Source organism: Alosa alosa, chromosome 14, assembly GCF_017589495.1.
Source record: "Alosa alosa isolate M-15738 ecotype Scorff River chromosome 14, AALO_Geno_1.1, whole genome shotgun sequence".
Classification (NCBI taxonomy): Eukaryota; Metazoa; Chordata; class Actinopteri; order Clupeiformes; family Clupeidae; genus Alosa; species Alosa alosa.
The window spans coordinates 20,882,423-20,907,625 of NC_063202.1; the positions used below are offsets into that span (position 1 = coordinate 20,882,423).

Sequence of the window (25,203 nt, forward strand, 5' to 3'; positions counted from 1 at the left end):
GCCAAAGTACAAGCTGGTTCTTTAATGGGATCGAATGGAAGGGTGTGCTGTATTCATAGCCCGCACGAGCAGAGGGAAATGGAGTTGACATCAAATGAAGGAGAACAGGGCCCCTCACGGTTCTAAATCATGCTGAAATTAAAGGAGAATTCCGGTGTGATATTGACCTAAAGTGTATCGAAACATGATACCGAGTGTGAACGTATGTCTCATAGCCCATCTCGGCTTGTCCCCTGCACTCCAAAATCTGGCGCTAGTTAGCCGATGCTACCAACATCTTTTTCAATAGTGGTGCTTCGGCATCGGGCTAGCCATGCAAATAAATCACTGTTTTACACCCATTTACGAGGCTCAATGTATCTCCACACTTCATTGGTAGACTTCCGAGGGCCCTGACATTTATGAGACATTGAGAACTTTGAAAAAGCACTGGTAGTTTACTTACAAGACGATTTATACAGACAGTATCTTCACGAAGTTTAGCGTTTGCAGCCATCTTGAATTTAGTCACGATAAGTCGAGCAACGAGTAAGAATGAACAGGTATGATAAGGGATCAGATTCCAAAAATAATTCAGTGGAAATGCATGGATTCCAGTTTCTTCCAGTAGCAGCAACTGGAAACTAGCGCCAGATTTTGGAGTGCAGGGGACAAGTCGAGATGGGCTATGAGACATAAGTTCACACTCGGTATCATGTTTCAATACACTTTAGGTCAATATCACACCGGAATTCTCCTTTAAACAAACCTTAATGCAATCCCTAAGTGCAATATCTTTGTGCAAGAGCAAAAACACAAGTTAACTTTATTGGAGTAGCTGTGTCCTAGGCTATCCATTGTTTTTTTTTTTAAATTTAATTTAGAACACTTTGTCAGTAATTTTGCAGAATACAGTGAGATTTGCTGGTGGAAGATTATTCAGAGTCTGACTGTGCAACCTGCAGTGGTCAGGGGTCACTGGCCCAGACTACTTCCTCTCTGATTGCTATGAAGATATGATGAGCGGAGTGTCGCAATGGGGCTCATCATAGCTGGGTTAGTGACTTGCATGATAAACTCAGGTAAGCTGTCTCACCTAGACACGTACCTCATTCCCCATTCATTGACCGCTGAACGTTTTTTATTTAATGTCATCTAGACAACAATAAACCCTATCCCAACTGTAGGCCTTCTCTTTTCAATCATGCCAACACAGAGCCTCCAAATGGGTTATGGTATTGCAGAAGTGATACTGAAAGAAATGGGCCTACTCACCTTCATTAGAGGTAAATATACTTTATATAGACAATATAGCCTGCATGAAATCAACGTTTTTGTTTGGTCTGTTAATTATTTAGGTCTATCTTCGTCAACAATCAAAGAACAACTCAATTTAACGAAGATGCAAATGGCGTATACTAATTACCTTATGCTATCATTATTTTGAACACTAAGGAGCATTCTCTTTTATTGAACCTGACCATTGGCCTCTGCTTGTTTCTTTTCATATGGCTCTCGAACGATCTATTATGTTCTTAAAATAAGAATGATATTAATAAGGCCCACTAAAACTAGTATGTCAACGACGGAGCACTCCTAATGTGGAATTTAAGCATTAATATTAATATATTATTGAAAGGACAATAGGCTTATTTCTCTAGACAAACATTTCTAATTTTAACGTTCACAATCCCGATTATATATATAGGTGGCAACTTGACGCGGCTGACTTGTGGAGGAGGCTGATTCAGAAACCCGTTGCTGGTTACCCGGAGGCTGTGTCTGCAGTCGGTTCCAGCGTGTATGGAAGCCGATGATGAATCGTTATCTCCGGGCGGTGTGTGGGTTGTCTGTGTAATAAAGTAGGGACCAGAAGCGGAGACAATAGGAATTTGTCACAGTTTGGTTCTCGACATTTTCGGCGACCTGTCCCCCTCCCCATGGGTGTAAGATGTTTTGGATGACTTGGATAGATTTGCAAACAACTGTGCCATTGTTTGCAAAATAGGAAAAGAGTTATAGGTTACGTCCAATATCAACAATAAATACATTTTGACAATACTTAATACTAATATTACAATAGATGGATGCATGTATGCATCAACACGTGTCACATTTCCCAAAATATGTAGCCTATTAAAAGAAGGGATGTAGGTGTGTTTTGAAGGCTATGTCTGAGTCTGAACGTTATTGTCTCTAAAATGTTGTTAGCTGAGTTAAAACCATTGCACAGAGTAATGGGACTGTGGGTGGTTTATATAAAGATTGGCTACCGTGTAAATTGTTGTCAATAAAAATATTGAGACACATTACGCACGTATCCTTTGGTCAGATTTTCTCTCTCTCTCTCTATTACACACACATGCACAGAGCGAGAGAGAGAGAGGGCTTAGTGGCTTCACTCGAAGATGTCGTGGATAACTCTGATGAGCCTGTCATCCCTGTCCATTTGCATCCAGAGCCCCCCTCTGCTCTGCCTGTTGTGCTTTCTGCTGTAATTAGGTTGAATTCTGACCAGATTGAATTACATTATTCTGCATTTCGAGCTATAGTCCTTGACTTTCCTGCTCCCTCGGGATAACCTGGCGCCTCTCGGCCAGATCAGACGGCTTAAACTGGACGCAGTGCTCAGAGGGAGGAAAAAAATATGGATAGAAAAAAAGAAAACATTCAGCCGCAGGGCTGCTCACCCGGGAACTCCAGGACGTCATCTTGTAGCCTAATGTGGGCAAAACAGAAACTTGGTAGCGGAGAGGTATAGTCAATTAATTGTTGAGAAAAGCAAAAAAGGGATCGCTTATTTTCTTAGTTCGCCCTAATCGATTTCAGACTGCTGTTTTTTTTTTTTTTTTTTACTTTATGGTGTTGAATATCTTGAAATTGAAACTTTGAAATTAAATGTTATGACAATATACTATGTTGCAGTAGCATACAAAGAAAACAAATATTGTGGTAGTAATATAAGTATATACGACTAATAATAACAATAACAGCAATAATGATACTAAAAATAACAATACTAATAGGCCTAATAATAATATTAATAATAATAATAATATTATTAATAATAATAATAATAATAATAATAATAATAATAATAATAATAATAGCCTAATGGTAATATGAGACTTTAGTAGTCACAACATCCACGCCAACCCCAACTAGCTTATACGTCTATAATGAATATGCTACTAGACTATTTCTACTAGACTACTACTACTATTATTATTGTTGTTATTATTATCAATAATAATAATAATATCTGTCAGTGTTTTGTAAAAAATAAACTGTATTATTATTATTATTATTATTATTATTATTATTATTATTATTATTAATATTATTATAAATTGTTTAGTCCAATCAAAATATCACAATGCAGTAAGGACAGAAGAAGAAGAAACAGAGAGAAACATTGGGAGCAATTGAGCTTCAATAGGAGATAGTAAGTGGATGATATAATGTCTGATTAGGCTATAGATTTAGGCCTACTACTGAATTCTTTTCACATCCTCTGCTCCTTAACGTCTGCCGTGCTCTTACAAACAGATCTATAATCACAGTAGTTCTATTGTAGACATTTCTGTTGAACTTTTTAAAATTATTATTAAGCCAGTGGCAAAAACGAAATATGTTATTATTTCTGGATTAAGTGCAATTTGCGGCACATGCTGTCAGGCTTTATGTGTAGCCTATAAATAAGGCCTTTATTATAATGTAATAATTAATTTTATATTTGCCCTCTAAGTAAAAATACAAACAAAACAAATACAAAAAACAGTGCAAACTGCACCTCATTGGATTGTGAAGCTTGTAGGCCCAAACCAATGTTAAAATTTTACTACACAGCCATGTTTGTTTATTTATAAGGATGCTCACGTCTTCAGTGCTGCGCTGGTAGCCTGCACGCGCCACTCAAGTCCGAATGTGTAATTAAGCGTATCATTGGCTTTGTGTTGTTTACAAACCTGAACAGCGCGAGCAGTAATTTAATTTCCTCTGCGCTTTGAGCTTCCACCAGCCGGCTGTCACCCCCTACCGCGGGCGTGGTGGTGGAAAAGTGGCCCGCGGGCACTTTTCGTAAGGAGACCTTATGCCAGCAACTAGAGGACAGTCCTGCAATGACTGCTAATAGCCTCCCAAATGGACTTACGCTGAACAAAGCTAAATCACACATGGTGCGGTACACGACACACCACACCAAACCACCAGTGGCAAATACAGTAGTCTTCACATTTGTAGGCTAGGTCTACTGTAAATAAAAATAGAAGCAGCAATCTTCAATTTCAATCATTTCCATGTTGCAGGCCTGCTTGTTATCCTTGGTTCCTGTGCAGTTGGATGCCAGATACAATACAAACACAAACACGACTAAACATGACTAATGACTATGGTGAGAGTAGGTAATTGAGGGTTGGTAAAGACCATTTATCACTAAGATGACTACAAAGTGCATCATACACAGAGGGACCAGGAAAGAAAATGATATGTTTGGCTTAATGATTATCAGTTGTTATGACTGGGATGACTTCATGTTTGGCATATGTCCTTTTTACTTTTTGTTGTTTCCATGTAAGAATTACATTAAATACATTATGTGTAAACTATCACTTTCAAAGAATCAAGCATGAAGGCAAATTGCAGTATGTATCTATAATATTCATGTTGTTTTACAATTATAAATAGCATTATGGTGTCTGTGAATTGTTGAGTCCTTGATACAATAGTGTAGTCAGCTGTGGCTCACCTGCAGAATTATTAACAAATCAATGAAATTATTTAATATCTACAGTATATATTCTCAAATGGCTATGGAATTGTGTGCGTGTCTCTGTCTGTCTGTCTGTCTGTCTGTGAGTGTGTGTTCTTGATCTTACAGGATTATTGTGGCCAATGCTTTCTCGAATATGTGCATTTGGATTGATTCGTTTTGAAAATCCAAGTGAGGAAAATGGAATGGCAGAGGTATAGGGAGAGTGTGTGCATGTGTGTGTGACTGTGTGTGTCAATGAGAGAAATAGGAGTCACAGCAATAGACAGAAACAGAGAGGAGATATAAATGGTGTGTGTGTGTGTGTGTGTGTGTGTGTGTGTGTGTGTGTGTGTTTGTGCATGCCAGAGAGAGAGCCAAAGAGAGAGAGAGAGTAGGAGGAGGAAGGCATGCCCATGATGGACAGCTCCACAGCCTGGGGGTACATCATTATTACAAAAGCCCAGCTCGTGCCTCTCTCCTCTCCTCTCCTCTCCTCTCTTCTGTGGTCTCTGTCCCCCTCTCCCCATCCCTGCCTGCACAGTCTCACTGCAGACAGCCTGTGGAGGCAGCGGGGTGGTGGAGATGTGGGGAGACGGAGGTCCTGGTCAGAATGGGGTCCAGCAGCCTCATAACTGATTGCTCCCTGAGTGAGAAAAAACACTCTTGCAGATTGATGGCCTCGTAATCTAGATCCCCCCTCTTTCTTTTCCTTGTGTCTTTTCTTTCTTTCTTTTTTTTGTTTTGTTTTTGTAGAGTAGTCAATGCAGCGGCCATTAACTCAATAATTACTGGTAACTCAATAACTCAACCAGGCATTATTCTCCACCCTAATAGGACGCGTGACTGATTGCATTAATTTATTTGGGACTCACTCTCAAAGCAAAAACGACCCCTGACACTTTGTTTGTTTGTTTGTTTGTTTGTTTGCTTGCATGTCCTTTTGAAATTGCATTATTGTGTTTAACAAGTGAAATAATGAAATATACAGTGTGTTAATTAATATCTAAAGACTCATAGAATTGCCCATAAATCACAGTATATTTTTTGTGATGTGACTTACTTCAACAAAATGCACAATTGCCCTACTTTAGCTATTGTATATGAAAAATATTTTGTCGAATATGTTAAGTGATATACAATTTCTATCCATAAAATAGGACATGTACAATGAACGATTATAGGCTTATTCGCCCTATTAGCCTGCAAATGTTAATGACCTAAACCCCGAGAGAGAGAGAGAGGGAGAGAGGGAGGAGATGTTGCCATAACGACATCCATATACCTTTATCAATCGCATGATTTCAGACAAGGCAACAATGGCGGCAAGATGAAAACGCATTTTGTCTGTCACTCCGATTCACTTTTTGTTGTTCACGTCACATCATCATTGATACCCGTTCCCATAACCAGACCAGTTGCCTGAGCGTAATATCTGTCGGGTCAGCGGGACAGCGCTTTTAATAAACACCGGAACGGTATAAAACCCAGTTTCTAGGCTATCTATGAATGAACATAACATATTGCTGCGCTACACTTTTTATCCAATGGACCAGAACTCCCCACCTCTCCCATGATGCCCCTGTTTGCGTTACCCCGGGATTTCCTTTGGCTGTATCTGCTGCAGAAGCTGGAGTCTGCCTTCCAAGCTAACCGAAGACGGTAATTACATTTATTCCGTGGAGAGGATGGGGGTTCTTCCCCCGTTATTAATCATAATGAGGGAATGCAATAAGCCCCCATACATCAAATCCCTGACAGACTCAACGTAAGACTTGCATGCACACGCATTCTTGCATTCCTCATAATGGCCTATTGGCAAATTGATGCACTCAGTGTATCCATCCAAGATCAATTATTGGTGAGAAGACCGTAAAGCTCTGCCCCTTCTAATCTACCAATTAGCTCTTGTATACAACTGCTTGTTCAAGTCTCATTGTAAGAGGATAGGTTTACCATCAGGCAGATATTATTATGAAATGCTGAGAACTGTAATGCATTAATGCCCCTACAAGGAAGCTGTGTGATTTTTTTCTTCCTTTCATTAACTATGAACATCAACAACAAATTCTCAGCAGACCTGAGATATATTAAATTTTCATCTGTGGTGCGAGTGTTTCACATGGAGTCATGCCTGTGCAATTTGAATGAGGAGCCCATAACTCATTAATTGTTCTTATGGTATCACCACACTCCATGGCAAGCATCAGAATAAATATCCATTCATCCCCTCATCCGATTAATACGTTCATTTATGCATGGCATATGTATGTGCTATAGCTCTATATGTGTTTATTCCTTACTCAAGTGCAATGTAATGCTTTATTCTGATGTATGGTGCAGCCTATAGAAATAAATCACTGCAGGAGAGTTTAATAAAACAGGAGCGAAGATCAATAATGTATAAAAATGAAAAGATCTGGAGAAGAGTGCTGGCAAATTTAGTTATCCCCAGAAACAGCCTCATTGATGCCATTTATTACGGTTCACTTTAAGACCTCAGGGCCAGCCCTTATAAATCCAAAAGTAACAAGTACACCACGCAGTGGTGCAAAAGACTCACAATTTAACAACTTCATTACGATCCTCACATCACGACAGGATTGATCTGGCTAGTGTTTCAGTGGGTTCATCAGTCTCAGTGAAGGTGCAGAGAGGAGAGGCACGATCAGACGTTTGTATTCCTTTACGGTCTGCTCGCCCTGGAGGACCAGCTGATTCAGATTCATTTCTGACGGGAGAGGCAAGAGCTCTTTGCTCCTTTTCTTCTCCCCTATAATTAAGAGTGTCCAAATGAACTCTGCAGTGGCCTTAGTAGCCCTGCAGTCCAGTACTGGCAAAAGAACAAATAAAGCACTAATGAGGAAATGATTGCACTTTCTCAGAGAGTACAAAAGGAGAGAAAAAAAGAAATGAGTCGATAGTAGATATGCTTTGTCTCTTACATCCATATACTTGCACTCTCTGTTCAGTCTGTCATTAGACGGCTATGTAGCAAGGGATGTCAGCACGCATATCTTGCTGCAAGTGAACCTTGAGAAACCAGCTCAGTTGCTTGATGCCGCTGAGTGAGCTGGCATAACCATGTCAACATCCCATCATATCTATCCTCTGTGGAAAAATTCTGGCTCATATGAATGATGTTATGTTTTTGAGATCTGCCTGTGGTAAACAGGAACATGAAATCTGTTTTCGTTGACTAGCAGGATACGCTGTGCTCTAGCAGAACAATTGAATATGTATCATTGTTGAGGGTCCAGATGAAATTGAAAATGTGCTTTCATAAATATCCAGAGCAAATTATATTAGAAAGTCTAAAATAACATCTAATAAGACATTTATAGGGATGGTTGCCGATAACCTCTTGAATGTTCAATGGATCCTGCCCATCCAGATCTATGTATTTGACTCCATCTCTTTAAATCGTTGATGGACACAGTTACCATTAACTGTAGCTATACAATAGCCACTATGGCACCATGAAACCTTTACAGACGCACATTTATAAGCAGTGTAAAAATTTCCATGGCATGAATCATTGAAAACATTTTGTTCCCCGTTTGAAAAAAAAAAAACTCACTAACCGTAGCCCAACAAAGTGCCCACATGAGGAGAATCTTTGCTCCCCATCTGAAATGAGTTAGTGTTTGGAAGTTTGTGCTTGTTTTACTCTGTAAGAACACAGCACTCCAGTGAGCCCTTCAGAAGTGGAATCAACTCCAGTGTCATTGTTCGGGGTGAATACGCGCTCTGAACATGTTTACCTCTGTCTGAAGATAACTGACAGATGATGAAGCCCTCTGAGCCGTTTGCGATGAAAGGTTTTGACTACAGAGATGAAAGTTTGTGAATTCCTGGGCACAGACACAGCTCACATTACAAAAGGGGTCAATCCAATTGTAATGACTACATGCAAGTGGCACAACAAAGCTGTGAAATAATGCTAGCCAAAGGCATGTAACCGTAGTCAGGCAGGCCCAGAGTGATACGTCTTCATGTCCAACTAACATGCATACAGTATTCTTCACATGGTGCTCAAGCAAGTATGGCAGGTAGCCTCGGCTCTTGGGTCAGAAGAACTCTTTGGCTGGAGGAAAATCTGATGACTACTTTGGCTGAACGAGCTGTTGCAGAGACTTGCTGCTGCGCTTACTGGTGAAGTGTTGGCTCACCTGAAACCTGATCTCTCACATCTGCGTTTTCCCTCTATGCCCAAATTCCTGGCTACTGTAGCAAGAGGATTGTTTTTGTTCCACTGTAATGCAACTTCAATGCTCTTCTGCCTGCCCATTCCATAAAAGTGTCATGAGAGAAATATCTGGATTAGGCAGAAGTGCTACGGCATCTATTTCCAACGTGTTGTGTGAGATTCTGTGGTTGCAGAACCGTGTTCTCCCATAAGGGAAATGCATTAGTTGCGAGAAAGAAACTACCAATGCGTGCCCCCGGAAACAAGATCTGCAACAAAGCAGACTCCTTCAGTGTATAGCAAAGCAGATTTATGTTGGGATTAAAACCTGGCAAGTTGATTGACTTCCTTCAAGGTTGTTTTAGCTTTCAAGATTTTTTTGTATGAGGGAAAACAATGATCGCAGCAGGTGCTTGTGGAAAAAGCTTCAACTCATTTCAATAAATCTCCTCAATGACACCAAACTATAAGCCGTACACAGGAACAGGTTGTGGACTTTACTCCGACAGTAAATGTGCACTGCTCCCTGACCTTGAGGTCAAAGGTGGACTTTGACCCACTAACACCTGTGGAGTGAGATTGACTAAAAAAACAGAGCTGCCTTATGGAGTTGAGTCAAAACTACAAAAGTCGCATACTGCGTGTTTTATGGAAAGACGTTCTGGATGGAGGTTATACGTGCCAGGTAGTAGAGGTTACTCCATGCATTTCTCGCTTATTCAAGAGTTGAGTGGTCCTATTATCAGATGTCTGTTTTCACAAACACTCTGGGGTTCTTACTCTGTCCTCACCATGGTCGTCCACTGAAATGACTCTCAAGTGAAAGATAGACGTAAGGCCACTGCATGCAACCACAAGTCTGCTCTCCAGACTGGTGCTCTTTCATTTCACATTTAAGCAGAGAGAAAGAGACAGTAAGAGGGAGCAAAAGGTTTGTGGAGGCAGACAAGAGGAGAGGGGGGTAGGGTAGACGACAGGCCCTCCTGACAGACCCTCTGTGTCTCCCAAGGAACACTTAGGATGAAGGGTCTGGACAGTCTCTCAGGTCTGGGCCTCTGAGCCATCCTGCCACTTGAAACGCTTCGTCGCCGCGCTGTCCATGCCGTGCCATTTTCATTCCATTCTTACTGGCACTCCCCTCCACCTGTCATTCTGCAAACCCCCGGCAGGCCGGCCGATGACAGCGCAGGGCCGTGAGCAGCCTCTCCAAACAGACCTGAGGTGAGTCGCTGCATACTCTAAAGGCTTCTTCAGTCGCACAGGTTTTTACAAGGCTGACGGTGGGAGAAGTGGTCATGTTGAAACGCTTGTATGTATTGGACTAAACTTAATCCATGTGTACATTTCACAAAATGTTTATATAAAGTGAGATTTTATCAGTGATGATGATGATGTGTTGTATTTATACAAAGAATTTTTGGAGTACAAAAAGTTTGTGGAACAGTCTAATGTTTATGTGTGAAATATTATTTTGGTGCAATCGTTTTAGACAAATGCTACATCAGTGAAATGTAATGGAATAATATGTAATAAAGGAAATATTTTCTGGCATATTATCTTTCCTTACATTCATATGTAATACATAAAGTATTTTCATTTTTCGATTATCCCATCAAGAATATGGTCTTGGTGTGTAATGTTTACATTAGAAGTCTGTGTAATGTTAACATGTTGCAACACTTCTCCAAAGATTCAGCCTTTCCTTGTTAAACCCACTTCGACCGCACTCTAAAAGTGACTGGGAGCGTTTGAATTTCTTCAGTACTTGTGTTGTCTTTAAGCTCCTGGTAGTGTAAAAAAACAGTAGTGACCTTTCCCCCTTTCCATCTCCAAATGTACAGAATCAAAGCAGTTACAGGCGACAGAGAGGGTAAATAATTGGACCTCATGCTTAACCCACCAAAGGACTGCACTGCACCCCATGGTTGATTAGATCATTCTAACCTGCCTTTGAAACATCAATAGCAGAGCTCAATAACAGACGAAAGGTAAGCAGCATTCAGCTAAATTTACAAATATTTCACTATAGACGCTGAGGCGTGACTGATCCCTGACAGACGGCTTCGCAGCACTGGGCATCTTTGTGCTTCCCTCAGTTGTTACTTGGGAGAGGGAGCTGGATACAGATCTGAAGATTAGGGGCACAGGATGTGAAAAGCCCATAGCCACCATGATGACGGCTCTGATAAATGGAACGCTTTCCTTTTTACCGGGCGCGGGCCACAAAGCTGAGGGTGTTTGGTGTAATGTAAATAGTACCACCATGGGTCGGGTTCGCCATGACTGCTCCCTCTCTCTCGCTCATTCATTTCTCCGAGGATCTGAGGGCTATCTTCAGCTGTTGGTCAAGGTTGAGTTGTATTACCATCCATTCCTTTTGATCCTATTAAAGATGTCGGCTTTTCAGCCGAAAGCATGAGGTGTCTTGTCTTGTGAACCATTTTGATCCTCTTAGGACACTTTTGAGGCCTCAAAGCTTATGACTAAAACATGGGAGAGATCTACGGGTACACTGCCATTTAAATGAGTATTTATAGTGTTCCCTTTGAATTTGACAAAAGGTGTCCAGGAGTAGAACCATGAACTGTTACTTTAAACCACAACTGAAAATCAGCAACTGATTGTATCAGGGCTGCTAAAGCATTTCTTTGATTTTCTCAACACAAGGGGTAAGGGGGGTTACTGTAAAGGATAATACTGTTTTTAATAGCTGATATTAACTGGCCTGCACTAACTGATGCTGATGCTATCACTCCTATTATAGATGTGGTGGGCCCATCCAAACAGCTAAATGGATTAATAATGACATTGATCCACTGCTATAGTTATTGAAAGTAGATTTGCACTGATTTGTTTGAAACTTGATTCCTACTGCAGCTGGGCCCTACAAAAATGCATTACACGCACATACATACACACACGCACACGCACACACACACGCACAAACACCACTGTCGCTGTTTCACCATGGGGCATGAACCCTCTGTTACCCGGTCGGATCGAGTCCAGAAACCCTTTGGAGTCAAGCTCTACCTTGAAAGAGTCTCAGGTGTCAGCTGGTTGGCATCGGATTACCTTCTGCATGGGAGGATGGCAATGAAAAGCATGAACTCATCCAGCCTGTAAATGAACGGGGATTATATGATTAAAATGTCACTGCATTTGTATTTCACAGTACGAATTGTTAGCATATTGTGCTCTTCTCTTCATTGAAACCTGCCTGTCATGTTGCTCACGTCACATATTCATTTTGACAGGTTTCTGAATTGAAATACCATTGCTAAGTGTTACATGGCCCGCTTAACCACTCAGCACTGGTAACAGTGTGTCAAAAGTATAACACTGTACTCTCAACAAGTTAGGAGATAAAGCCGATCAAGTCGTAAAGTTGAGTGGTGTGTCAGCTGTTATCCAAACGCTTCTTATATTCTTTTCATTTGGCATTTAACTGCTCAAGTGTAATGGCTGTCCATAGGGACAGAAATCCCTTTTCAAATAACAGACAGGATTCATTTGCACAGTCACTCTTTAATTGGATTTCATGGGGAAATGTTTACACTGTCTCGTATTTTCAGTCGAAAAGAGCGTTGACTGCTGTGAGTTGACTCCAGTCTGAGCTGATGTCAGCTAGTTTTGTCCATCAAGACTAATAACAAATCTTCACGGTTTTCGGGGTGAAGATAACAGCGTCTTGCTGTTCAAGTTGGCCGTTTGGTTTAAAAATAGCGCCCTTAATTGTCGAAGTGCACGTCTCGGTGGTTAGCAGTAAGCGTGAGTTAATGAGGCAGCAGGTACGCGTGGAGGCAGAGCACTAACGCGATTTGCTCTGGGTGAAACGGAGGATCCTATGGCGTGTAAGTGGCCGTGATGGATGAGAGGATCATCGCAATGCCCCCCCGCTGCTGCGGTCCCATCCAACACCACAAGGACCACAATGGAAATAAGCCCTGTGGCTTTATTGTGTTTATCCTTTTGACTGATAATTGTACAAAGTCATTTTATTTATTTATTTATTCATATATGCATCATCCTTTGTACAAAATACATCATGTCAATAAAGATTTTCAATCAATCAATCAATCAAACCCCACCCCTCTACAAAACACATTCAGTTGGGGCAGTGACGCCTGGATGGTGCCGACCTTTGTGACATCAACCCCCCACACACACACACACACACACACACACACACACACAAACACACTCCTTCCACCCCAACACCCCACCCCACATCCCCACATTCACCCCAGCGCCAAGTTGTGTGTTGCTGTTGCCTCTAAGTGATATCCGTGTCTCTCCTGCATCAATAATGCATTGCCTGGATTGTCGGGGCCTGGGATTTCAGCAAAGCACAACTGCAGCAATTACGGGTGGCGTGGCATCGAGTGGTCTGGGGCGTCCTTCCCCACCCTCCTCCACCCGGACGCAGTAGCACCCCACCTCTCAAGGGCGGAGACGTGCGGTTTCTCTCCGAGGCCAGGGGGACCAGATGGTGTCAGGGCAAGGGACAGTAACCTGAACAATCAATGGCGAGAGGGTGGATGGTTTTGCACTGTTTCCACTGTTGTGCTTTCTGACAGGGATGTTTTCTGAAAGCATTACAGCTTCTCCCAGAGACAAGACTTCCGTCCATCCTGAGACAGGGAGATGCTGGTAGAGAAGATGACCTTTAAACCAACAGCCAGGTGACCTCCAAATTATGTCTGCTTACTCCTGCTGTCATATCACGCAAATTATTGTTTTGTTTTTGTTTTGGGCTGTCTGCTGCAGTCTGGTGAAATTTACAATGTTAATTAGCTTAGTGGCCTAATTAGCATCGAAATGAACTTGGAGTTGGAAAGAACACCAAGCATACATAAAAGTGAAAGATCAAAATTCTTGTTCGACAAGGTGTTGAATGCTTCCCAGCTTGCTCTTCCAAAGTAACTGGGGCATTTCATTCTGAGTTCAGGTGCATGTATATCTGTGGGTGTGTGTGCGTGCGTCTGTGTGTTTTATTTGGCAAGATTCTGCTATGTCTGTTAAGATATGCCATTTATGAGTCTTTTGCCACAGAAGGTAAATCTTATACAAAATGTCCATAAATGCATGTTCACAAGGAAACAGGTATGCACACATTGATGGGGTCTGTTGATAAAATGTTTTGATGGTCATTTTTGAGTTATTTGCAACATGTGAGATATTTTTAGCCAGGACCTTTAATAAATTAGTATTGTTAGAAAAGACGAGGATTGACTATATATGTCATACTATACTTTGTATTTCATGTTTCAGAAAGTAAGAGAAAGTTTTGTTACGTGAACCCACAGATTTCAGTCATTAATGTGTGCTTTTGGTTCAGTGTTTTGGCTCGAATTGCAACTGATTACACACTGCCTTTAACTAGAGTAAGTGTTGAATTTGCTCATGTCAGTCTATCATTTTGAGCGACAGCATGGACTCCACGGCCATATGGCAAAGTCTACATAAACTTGACCTTTGGTGACAAGGGGCTTGACCTCTAGAACTGTTCTGCGACCTGCGTAGCATAAGGAGTGGCCCTGTGGAGGGAAAGGCCTTGGGAGAAATCACACTGACATCTGAGGGAGTCATCATTCCTTTCAGAGTCATTACCGTGGTGTTGTGGTTCCAAACTACACTACTGCTACCAACAATAACATCATGAAGAAAGAAAACAAGAAGAAGAGAAAGAATAAAGAAAAAGAGAAAGAAAGAAGTCAGCCCAGTGGTGTAGTCTACGTAGAACGCAGGTATACGCCGTATACCCACCTCAAACTTTTGGTTATTTCAGTTTACCCACCTAAAATGTTCAGTATACCCACTTAAAATTCATTTTTCAATATTTAGAATAGCACAGCCAAGTTTCATCAACGGCCACTTCTCATGTAAGCCTTGTAATTTAACAACACAACGATATTACACTTTACAATATTCATTCGGAGATTGCGGCAGTCAATCTCCCATGGATTCTCCGTCAGTTGTTTCCAGATATGAAACCATGCAGCGTTGACCACTGGGACTGCTTTCTATGGGGACGAATGGCTGAATGTCAGATCACCGCCATGTTTAACCAGTAGGCTATCACATATTGCTAGCATCAATCAGCCTTCCCCCCGACCCCGAGCTGCCAGGTTAAAGCAGCAGCACAGCAGCGTTCCAGGTTTTTAGTTGGGGACAACGAGGATGGCCAGGCGCAAAGGACAGCAAGACCTTCGAACTTTTTAATAAGGTTGCCCGACCTGGCGTTTCGAAGGTAAGTTAAGAGTCAAAAACATCATTCACGCTTTTTATGAGACTTGTATTGCTACCAAGTTACCCTTCTAGGTTGTTTAATTTGTGGACATAACACGGTAATAACACAGGCTAGTCATGCTTTCGTTCTTCTCTCAATACTAGCAAGCTAACGTACTCTGATCCACGTTACCCTACTTAGTTTTAATTTCTGGACGTTTGTTTATCTGGGATTCTTCTTTGGGAATAACTCCTAATCGCCATGTCTGTCTGTAAACGGTCTACATGATGTGTACTGTGGCTGTCTGGATTAAGTAGGCCTATCTATCATGAACTTTATTTACTAGCCAGAACCATGTTATCTCCATGGTATGCATGGATGGAGAGATATATTATCTGTATTTATGGGTAATAACATTATCTACCACACTGTTACTGCGATATAATGCCAGATGCAAAAACCTTTAGTGCATGTGATGAGTTTACAAAACAGGCTATATTTCTATTGACCAACATTTAAAAATCAGCTAATCTAATTTTGTTTGGGCTTGACTTGCTGTAGGCCTACTTGATAGTAAAATTTTTGATTGTCATAGATGAAAATGCTTAAAAATGAAACTTAAAATTGGCCTATTTTTGTCATAGCTTTTAGAGGGCTTTGCATCTGAACTCTTTGCATCAGAACTCATATGAAACAGAGTTGTTCATTGTTTTCTCTAGAGTGGCAGTCAGCAACAAGGTGCAAGGGGAGCTGGAGGGGACCTTGACACTGAGATGGTGGACCAGCAGGAGCAAGCAGGAACTTTAAGAGCTGGAGAGGGTATTTGATGATTATTTTACTATTGGTTTTGAAAGTGAATTTATGCTGTCCCTCACATATGCAGAGGCAGGTAAGTGCAAATCTGCGACCCCCACAAACATTTTTGTCCCTTAATATTGGTCCCGAGGGGTCCCGAGGGGTCGAGTCAGCCACATGTTTTAGGGGCAGACTACAGGCACTCCTCGTACTTTTCAGTGATGTCAGTACGTACCCTGTCTTTCACAGCGCTTAACATGATGAATGCAGTCTGGGCTACGCCCGAGAAGCATTCCTTAGCAGTGCTTTTCACCAATGAACTGCAGGCTCACGGTACAAACTTTCATTTTCTCAAACCTTTTTTTCCCCTTTATTTGTTTTATGAGTGATCTGTTTCCCCTCCGTCTATGCCGTTGGAGACCATGTTGCTTGAGATGCTGTGAGGGGGCAGTCAGGCATTTAATTACACACTGGGAAAAAGAAAGTGAAGTGTTTTCATCAGGAGCTGTTATTGCAATACAGAGAAATACTTTTGCTTTTTTCCTGTTCTTGTATCTGTGTCGGTTCCTCGTGTTATTGTTGCTTAAGTAAACCCATGTGGAACTGGGATTGTGGGAGGACTTTGCATATGCAGAATTCTGAGCCTTCAGGCTACCATAGGGAATTTCAAATCAGAGGAATACAAACAATGTGGCATTTCATGCTGCGGTATACCAACTTCCGCTGTTGTTTAGTAAGGTCACCATTATGACTGTGGCATTGTGTCCAGTTCAAGGGTTTCTATACATGTCCTGCTGAATCAGATACAAAATGGATAAATGAAAAAAAGGTGTTATTTGTTATTTATTTCCTTTGAACCAGCTAATGCTAGGATCCTCAGAGACAAATAGCAAGAGCAATGATTCAGTTAGGAAGAGCCATTTGATGCAATGTCAGAACTCATCAGCTGCTGTTAGAATTGCCGCAATAAGAGCGATTGGAAATAAAAAAAGGGCTTCCGACTCCCACAAGGGCTATTTGGCCATGGCAGCAAACATGATCCATGTCTTAATACCTCCATGAAGACCAGAGAGGGAGTGATCGCACCTTAGCACCAACTAATTACAGCACCATAAGAAGGGCTGCAGGAAGTGATGCATGCTGGGACATCCGTATGCCATTAGTCATGGTGGGCAGAGCGAACCAGAGTTGACCCTGGTGACAGAGCTGACCCTGTTCTGCAACTTACTGACCATTGGTTGCATTTTCCTGATGTGTCCTTGTATTGCATTTGTCTTTTCCTCATCTTTAAGCTAGTGTAAACAATGATTTTATTATATTATTATTTTGTTTAATATAATTGTATTTCCTTCAGTCTTCCTCCATTACTCTGTCAATGTAATGGTGAATGATTAACGATTTTGGGGGTTTTGAGAAGAAGTTGAGTTGGAAAGAAGTGAGCGTGCGGTAGGCTACCGTGTGTTGGCTTGTCCGATCTGGTTGTGAAATAAAGAAGTTATAACTGAAGTGTAACATGTCTTCGCCTTGCCCATGTCTGAGAGACTGGAGAGAGTGAACTCTGCAAACCCACGAATGATCAGGTTACACTAGTATTCAATTCCTCATACTCTTCTGGGTTAAAACGGGGGAACATTATTATTGGCATGTCGGTTGTGTCACAACAGGGAAATAAAACAGTTTATGAGGGACAATAGCAGAGCACTTCCAATTATATAGCTCATTACATTAATTGAAATGACACAGTTTGATACAGAGTCCTGGATATGAATGTGTATAATTACCTGTAAATCTGCTACTGCTACATCTTTATTACCAATTAAAGCACACAGCTGGGTCATATTCACCTGTGCGCTTTGTTAAGGATATGGCACTTAAGGTGTTGAGCTCACATCCAAAACGATGACTGTGTTTGCTTTGAGATAATGTTAACGTTTTATTTGTCCTTTGGTATGAATGTCAAGTGGTTTAGTGATTTACTCAGTCATGTAAGCAATCAGGGACTCCATTTTCTTCTGTGAATATTGCTCATTTAAAATGATCCATTACCTGGAGGATCTTGGGCACTGTTTTGTATTTATTGTGAAAGGTCTGAAATAGTCTGTTATTTTTCATCTTATTAAACCACTGAATAAAAGAATAAATCTTTAAACGGCTATGTGTTTTATCCTCTCTATTATACCAAATGATGTTTAGTTGGTTTGTTGTTGTTGTAGTTTGTAACACACACACACACACACACACAGGATAGAGTAGGAGACATAGAGTGCTGCTGTTTGTTTGGCTGATGTGTCCGTGTGTGTGTGTGTGTGTGTGTGTGTGTGTGCCCTCTGCCTGTTGCCTATGTCCCTCGCGTCAGTGGATCCCAAAGTGGCATATTGATCCTGCCGGCCCATGTGAAGTTCGGTGGAGGGAGCTTGTGTTTCCCCCTGCAATCTGCCAGGGACCCTAGGTCTAGAGATGGGGGACGTGGACAGAGGTCACGGTCTGCTGTGTGTGCGTGTGTGCGTGTGTGTGTGTGTGAGGGGAATAGTCCACTCACAGTGTATCATGAGGGACTCTAACCAGACATGTGATAGTTCAGCTGAATGCTCTACTCAGGCCTGTCCAGTCAATGGCATAGTGAGGAATAATGTGTAGAAAGGCCAGCCGATGCCTGTCTAAGGTGTCCATTGCAGAGTTGGCTTTGTTTATCGAGGCTTGCTATTATGTAAGTTCTAGTTGACAATTCAGTGACAAAGAAACACTATATTATAAACAGCTGAGTTCTTATGGGCACAAATAGCCTCATAGTCCACACAAACGAAAACATGAACGGAATGTCTGAAATTACCTTAAACCAAAAGTCCTGAGTAAGAGAGGGAGAGAGAGAGAGAGTGCTGCTGTCTGCATATCTGCATCACGTCTGTCAGAAGAGTTTCCTTGAGGAAAGAGCAACCCATTACGCGTGTGAGAAATACCTGACAACGAGGCCAGTGACTGACAGACGGCAAGCTGCTTGTTTACATTAGCCAGGCCCTCAGTGCAGGCCAGTAGCTGCTCTGCAGCAGGGGCCATTAAGGCCGAGCGGAGATCATTTAGACCACTGAGGGCGCTCGGCCTGGCTATTATGATCACACAGCTGTTAAAGTCTGCCTCCATCGTAAGCTAGAGTTTGCTGGTCACCAGGGGCTGAGTTAAGAGAGAGAGAGAGAGAAAACATAAACAGAGAAAAGAAAAGACACAAGGGTGAGGAATGGAAGAAAATATATACGGGGAGGGTCAGATTAGGAGATGAGCAAGAAAGAGAGGGGGAGGGTATGAGAGAGAGAGGGAGAGAGAGAGAGAGTAAAAGTGAGTGAGGGGAGTGAGACAGATTCATTCGCGAGCAGAGCCAGGGATTTGAAAAATGACCCTCCCTGTTGCAGCACGTCAGTCTGTCAGGAAATATGTGAGGAGTGAGACATGCTGACATTAAAGAGACGTCCTGCAGCTGGAGGACTCGGACGCGAGTGAGACCCCCCTACACACACACACACACACACACACAGACACACACACACCACACGCACACGCACTCAAACTCCCTTTCTCTTTATGCCTCTCTCTTACACACTCATAAATAACACATACACATTCACACATCATCTTTCTCACACACATACACACACACACACACACATATATATATACACACATATACACACAAATAAACACAGGTGCCTCCAAAGGGAGGGGGAGTGTACAAGGGACAGCTAAACACACACACACACACACACACACGCAACTTCCCAGCAATAAACACCATCCCTGAAATGCTCCCCAAAGCCATTCGTTTTAAATTGACACCTGAGATAAAATCATAGTCCCTAATGGAGGGGAATAACTCCTCCGTGAAGAATGGGAGAGAGCTGCTGGTGTCAGGCACCTGAGCAGCCAGATCAATGAGGTGTGTCAGCAGACAGGTTTAGCTGTCAGTTGAGCAGTGCTAGAACCGTTTCTTAGCAGGCATTTGTCATCATTTTTTTTCTCTTTTCTTTTTTTTTTCTTTCGCGGTGTGTGCTTGCTGGTTTTGGTGGTGTTTGGATTGCGCACACCTCAGGCACTCCGGAGCTATTAAGAAGGGAGCTGATCATTTTCATAAATCAGTCACTGACAGCAGCAGCTTTCAGTCAGGAGTCGATGCCAAAAAAGCAGACAGTATATGCTGATGTTTAGCCATTCTTAATTTAAGCTTACATTTACATTTATTTTCTGACAGTGTAACACAAAGCTCTTCTTAGTTTTAACTTGTTGTTTTTTCCCCCAGTAACAGTTTTCTGGCTTCAATAATGACTGCTTCCATCACCTTGTGATGATTTGAAGGCTAATGGACGATTGATTACACTTGAACAACAACAACCACAACTAAAATAACAACGCGTCGAGACAAATGCAGCCGGTGTCTGCCAGCATCTGCTAGGTGGACGTGACAAACCTGAAGTCACGAGGGTGAGAGGAGGTCAAATTCACGTCAGTTAATCACAGGAACAACGCAACGTAGATAAGGAAGGCAGAGAGGCAATGCGAGGCCTGCCCCGGAGGGGTGGGGAGGGGGGCAGAAGATTGATCATGAGGATGATTATACCAAAATGGGGCATCGGGAATGTCTCCTAAAGACGTCCCGCGGGAAACATAATCTTCACCTCTCGCCATTGGCTATGCTCAGTAACGCTATCTACATGGGAGCCACTGGGCCATTGATTTAGCACTTAGCCCTCCTGTCCCCTATGAGCGCTTATCAGCGCTGGCCCTTCTCCAGAGTGGAGGCGTCAAAGTTACCAATCGATGGCCAGAAGTTTAGAGATGGAGAAAGTGCCATAAGGCTCACGGGTGGGGGCCACTTGCAGATGGGGTGGTGACCAAAGGGGAGGGGGGGTATAATCTGAGAAAAGTACTCTGAAGGACTTAGTTGGACACAGTGTGCGTGTGCGTGTGTGTGTGTGTGTGTGTGTGTGTGTGTGTGTGTGTGTGTGTGTGTGTGTGTGTGTGTGTGTGAGGCTGACACAGTGTCAGTCTGTTCATTCCCAGTCAAGCCTCAAAAAGGTACCGACCTCAAACCAGGGAAACCGTGACTTAAGGTCAGTTGTGTCATTCTCTGTCAGAGGGCCGACTATGAATGACAAGGTCAGAGGGCATTGAAAGGTCATAGGGAGGTCATTCCTCAGTTCTTCTTGTACTTGGTAAATGGCCTCATTCATTGTATGTATGAGTTACAAATAGGAGAAGGTGTGTGCAATGTCATAATAAAGATAATATGTAGACACGGAACTCCCACACCCTCCCTGTACTGCTGTAGATATCAATTACATCTCTCAGGTAGGTGGATAAACACAGGGGAAATACTTCCCGTATTATTGCAAATGAGTAAATATTTGCACAACAAACCGAATGTGACATAGTATGTTATAGCTACAACAAAGTAAACAAATAACAGGTAGCGAGAGAGAATGTTTGGGTGTGACACACCTTTTGTCACAAAGCTGTCATGACAAAGGCAAAACATACCTGGGAAATAACCCAGGTGTCCTGTTGGCTCACATTCAAGTTTTACTAGTATGTGGCAAAGGTGTTTTTCAGAATTTGAAAAATAAAAAAACATCAAAGTTTTGCCAACTACCTGTCAGTGTTTGAAATACATCTTGGGCATGTTATTTTTATTCTAAAAACATTAACGTTTTTCTAATCCCTCCTCACTTCACTTGACCTTACTCACCGTTTCACCTTTCCCCTCCCGTTCTAGACACAACAAAAGAATACGATAGGAGAATACATCCAGTGTGATAAAGTGCAAATTGGGCGTGGCTGTTCAATTCATGGTTAAGCGGTTGTATAATCTGCTTCTTCCTCTCATCAAGGCAAGGGAGAGGTTACTGCCCATCTCAACCACGGCACCTGAGAGAGCCTCTCTTCTCTTCCCCACACAAACATGCTATAGCAGACAGCACTTCTAGCCTAGATACTGTTACCTGGGTGATATCTATAACCCCACATTAACTACCATCTATTATTCAAACCACTCATTTCTTCAAAATATCGTCTAAGAAGCAATGGGTATTTCTAATAAAGTTTAATGCCCTGTATCAGACTACCACTTAATGGATTTATGGAATGTCTATTTGTCACACGTGTCCTCCTCAACCTCTAGAGTTGACATTTTATCCCCCTCGGCCATTCACATCTTAGAGCAAAAGCTTGTCATTTTTCTCTGCCTCTTTAACACGACCGTCTCAGAAAGACTTTCCTCCATTATTGCTGTTCATGATGAGGGTTCCAGATCTTTAAGGTCTTTGTAAGAGCACTTCACGAGAAGACGCGTCGTGAAAGGGCTTTTTGAAATGTTGGATGATGGTCATGTGGTATCGATCAATCACCGCCGGCTGTTTGGCCGAGATGAAAATAAATGGCGTCCCAGACATCCACGTTTCCCCGCCAGCAGCACACAAGGTCCAGCGACGACCCAGCCCACCCTCCCCACTGCACTGCTCTGTATACCTGTATACCTTACACAAGTCCAGAAGCACTGACAGAATGGATAGAGGGATCCATGGCATGCTCTCTATCTTCTTTCTTACTGCATTCACTTTCTTTCTCTCTCTCTCTCTTCTTCCCTTCCCCCATTCACTTTCTTTCTTTTTCTCCTGCTTTCATGGTTTGTCCCCTCTCTCTGTCTCTGATTATTTCTCTGTTTATTTCTCTCTCACACTCTATGTTGTGTCCCCATATCTTCCTGTACTTCTGTTTCTTTCTTTTCATTCTCTGTCCCTCTCACTCACTGTTTCTTTCATTTACTCTCCTCCCTGTTCCTTCCTTTTCTCTCTTCCTATCTCTCTCCCTCTCTCTCTCTCTCTCTCTCTCTCTCTCTCTCTCTCTCTCTCTCTCTCTCTCCCCCCCCCCCCAGACCCTGTCCGTGTGCTCCCTAGTGTCAGCACAGAGCCATTAGTCTCTATAAAGGATGATGAATTAAGGGCCGGGCCAGCAAGCTGCTTCAGCGCCGCTTCCTGAGATGGGCTCATAAGAATGATAAAGTGAGCGTCAGTGAAAGCCTCCAACCCATGCCCACGCCGACGCCACTGCCGCCACCATCCATGATGTGCAAAATGGGAGTGGGATGGCCGGTGTATGAAATCATGTTTTGGTGCTTGAGAAATAAATAAACAGAAGCATAAATACATACTTGAAGTGGTGAATGTCTTGTGTTGATGCTGGTATAGACCCTCACAGACTGGCGTTTTTTTTTTTTGTTTGTTTGTTTTTTTTTTCAGTTTTTTTTTTTGTACACTAAATTGGATCTTGCAGCATACTATGAAACAACCTTTGTCTGAAAGCATACACATTGGCCTGCATGGTTGCCAGTTCAAATCCATCCAACCTTGAACATTATTGGTGATAGTATAGCACAAAAGAGCGCAGATAGGTTTATACCATAACGCTTCTTTAATTAAGTGACATTCGGTTTTTGTCATAACAAGTAAGGGTTAGGATTAGGATTAGGTTAGGTTAGGTTAGGATTAGGGTTAGGGTTCATGTGTCATGACAGTGTTATATGTTCATGACAGTGTCATGTCACTCTTATGTCGATACTGTCAAGTAAAGTGTTACCTTTTTTTTACGTAAATCCAGCAATTTTTGGCCGACAGTGCCTGGGACAATTGTACCCTGGGGCACATGCAACTTGGTGGCCACTAGGCTGATAAGGAGTCAAAACCTTTGGTCCCTGGGGGTTCCCCCGTGCTGGGATCCTCAGAGCTGGGTAGGCTGAAAGCAGTTTTCGTGGAATAACTCGAGAACTGTTGCACCCAAGATGACTTCACATTTGTGGTATGTCGGTCTTAAGGAGCCACATCCACCCAGCCCATAGCCACACATCTGTGGTGTAGAACCACCAAAAGAAAAAAATGCAAATGCAAAAACGAAGCGCTTCAATAAGATAACGTGTGGGATCACCAAGGCAACATGTGGCAACAAGTTTTGTTAAATTCCATCAATGGGGTGGGGGGGAGGGGGAATTTATTAATTTTTATCTTTCTAAAGTATCAAGAATCAAGAATCATGTGTATCAAGAATCAAGAATCATGTGTATCAAGAATCAAGAATCATGTGTATCAAGAAACAAGAATAACATGGCTGGACACCCACAACTACAGGCTCACAGATGGACAGACAAAGAACAAGCAGGGCTGTCACACACACTCACTCGTAAACAGGTAACCCTCACACACACACACACACACACACACCACACGCATACACACACACACACATACACACACACACACACACACACACACACACACACAAATGCGCGCACACACAAAAGAACACAGAACTCGCATACACATACAAGGAGTAGGGGATGGTGATTAAGCAGTGGTTATATTATTTTACATCTAGTTATGTTAACAAGCGACTGATGCCGTAGTAGCAATTTCACTGACACTACACAGCACTTTGAGAACACGATTGGTTTCTGCTTTAGCACTGGCAGTGTGTTTGTCTACCTGAGGCTCTTATAACCCACCAATTTATCTAGCGAGGGTTTTTCTAGTGGTCTTTGCTACAGAGATTAATAGTCACTTAGCCTGTTATCACCTTGCAAGTCACAGCACCCTCTCCCAGGCTGACGTGCCACTGGTGTGGGTTCATGCCTGAAGGAAGGCCATACCTGCAGAGGGGTGCATGGAAACACCACTACGATAGTCAGACCTCGGCAGTGAATCACACCGATACCGGCCCTGGGAAAAATAAAAAACAAAATCGAACGTGTGTGTGTGTGTGTGTGTGTGTGTGTGTGTGTGTGTGTGTGTGTGTGTGTCAGAGGCCTCGACTCTTGTTTTGCACCATTAGAGTCTCTTTGAAGCGATGCATTGGCCATGAGCTGTGCTCAGTCCCCCATCCATCTCTGTCAGAAGGCCCAGGAGTGTGTTTCGTGCAGCTCCAGCTGATCTCGTCCCAGATTAGAGTTTTGTTTCTCTTCTTCTTCTTCCCTCTTTCTCTTTTTTTGAAAACTTGTTGCACCTACGTTCTCATCGACAGATCAAGCGTGACAGAATAACTTATCCTGTCAGAGCTCGACAGCAGAAGATGGGTGAGGTTTCTCAAGTGGAGAAAAATGACCTCTTAAGTCAACAAAGACAACTCTGAGCACTATTTCCGCATAATTTATCCCGCCCTCTACTGCCTACTGCTCAAAGTGTACAGTATGTGTTGAGATATAAATAGATATGCTCGCCATTGACTTCA

At 42.4% G+C, this 25,203-nt stretch overlaps 1 long non-coding RNA gene across 1 annotated transcript; it reads left to right on the forward strand.

The window, feature by feature from the left end:
- The first annotated feature begins 920 nt into the window (after positions 1-920).
- On the forward strand, positions 921-2,192 carry LOC125307577. The gene is made up of 3 exons (XR_007195747.1): positions 921-1,061; positions 1,196-1,265; positions 1,688-2,192. It is a non-coding gene; the product is annotated as an uncharacterized LOC125307577 (long non-coding RNA).
- The last annotated feature ends 23,011 nt before the right edge of the window (positions 2,193-25,203 follow it).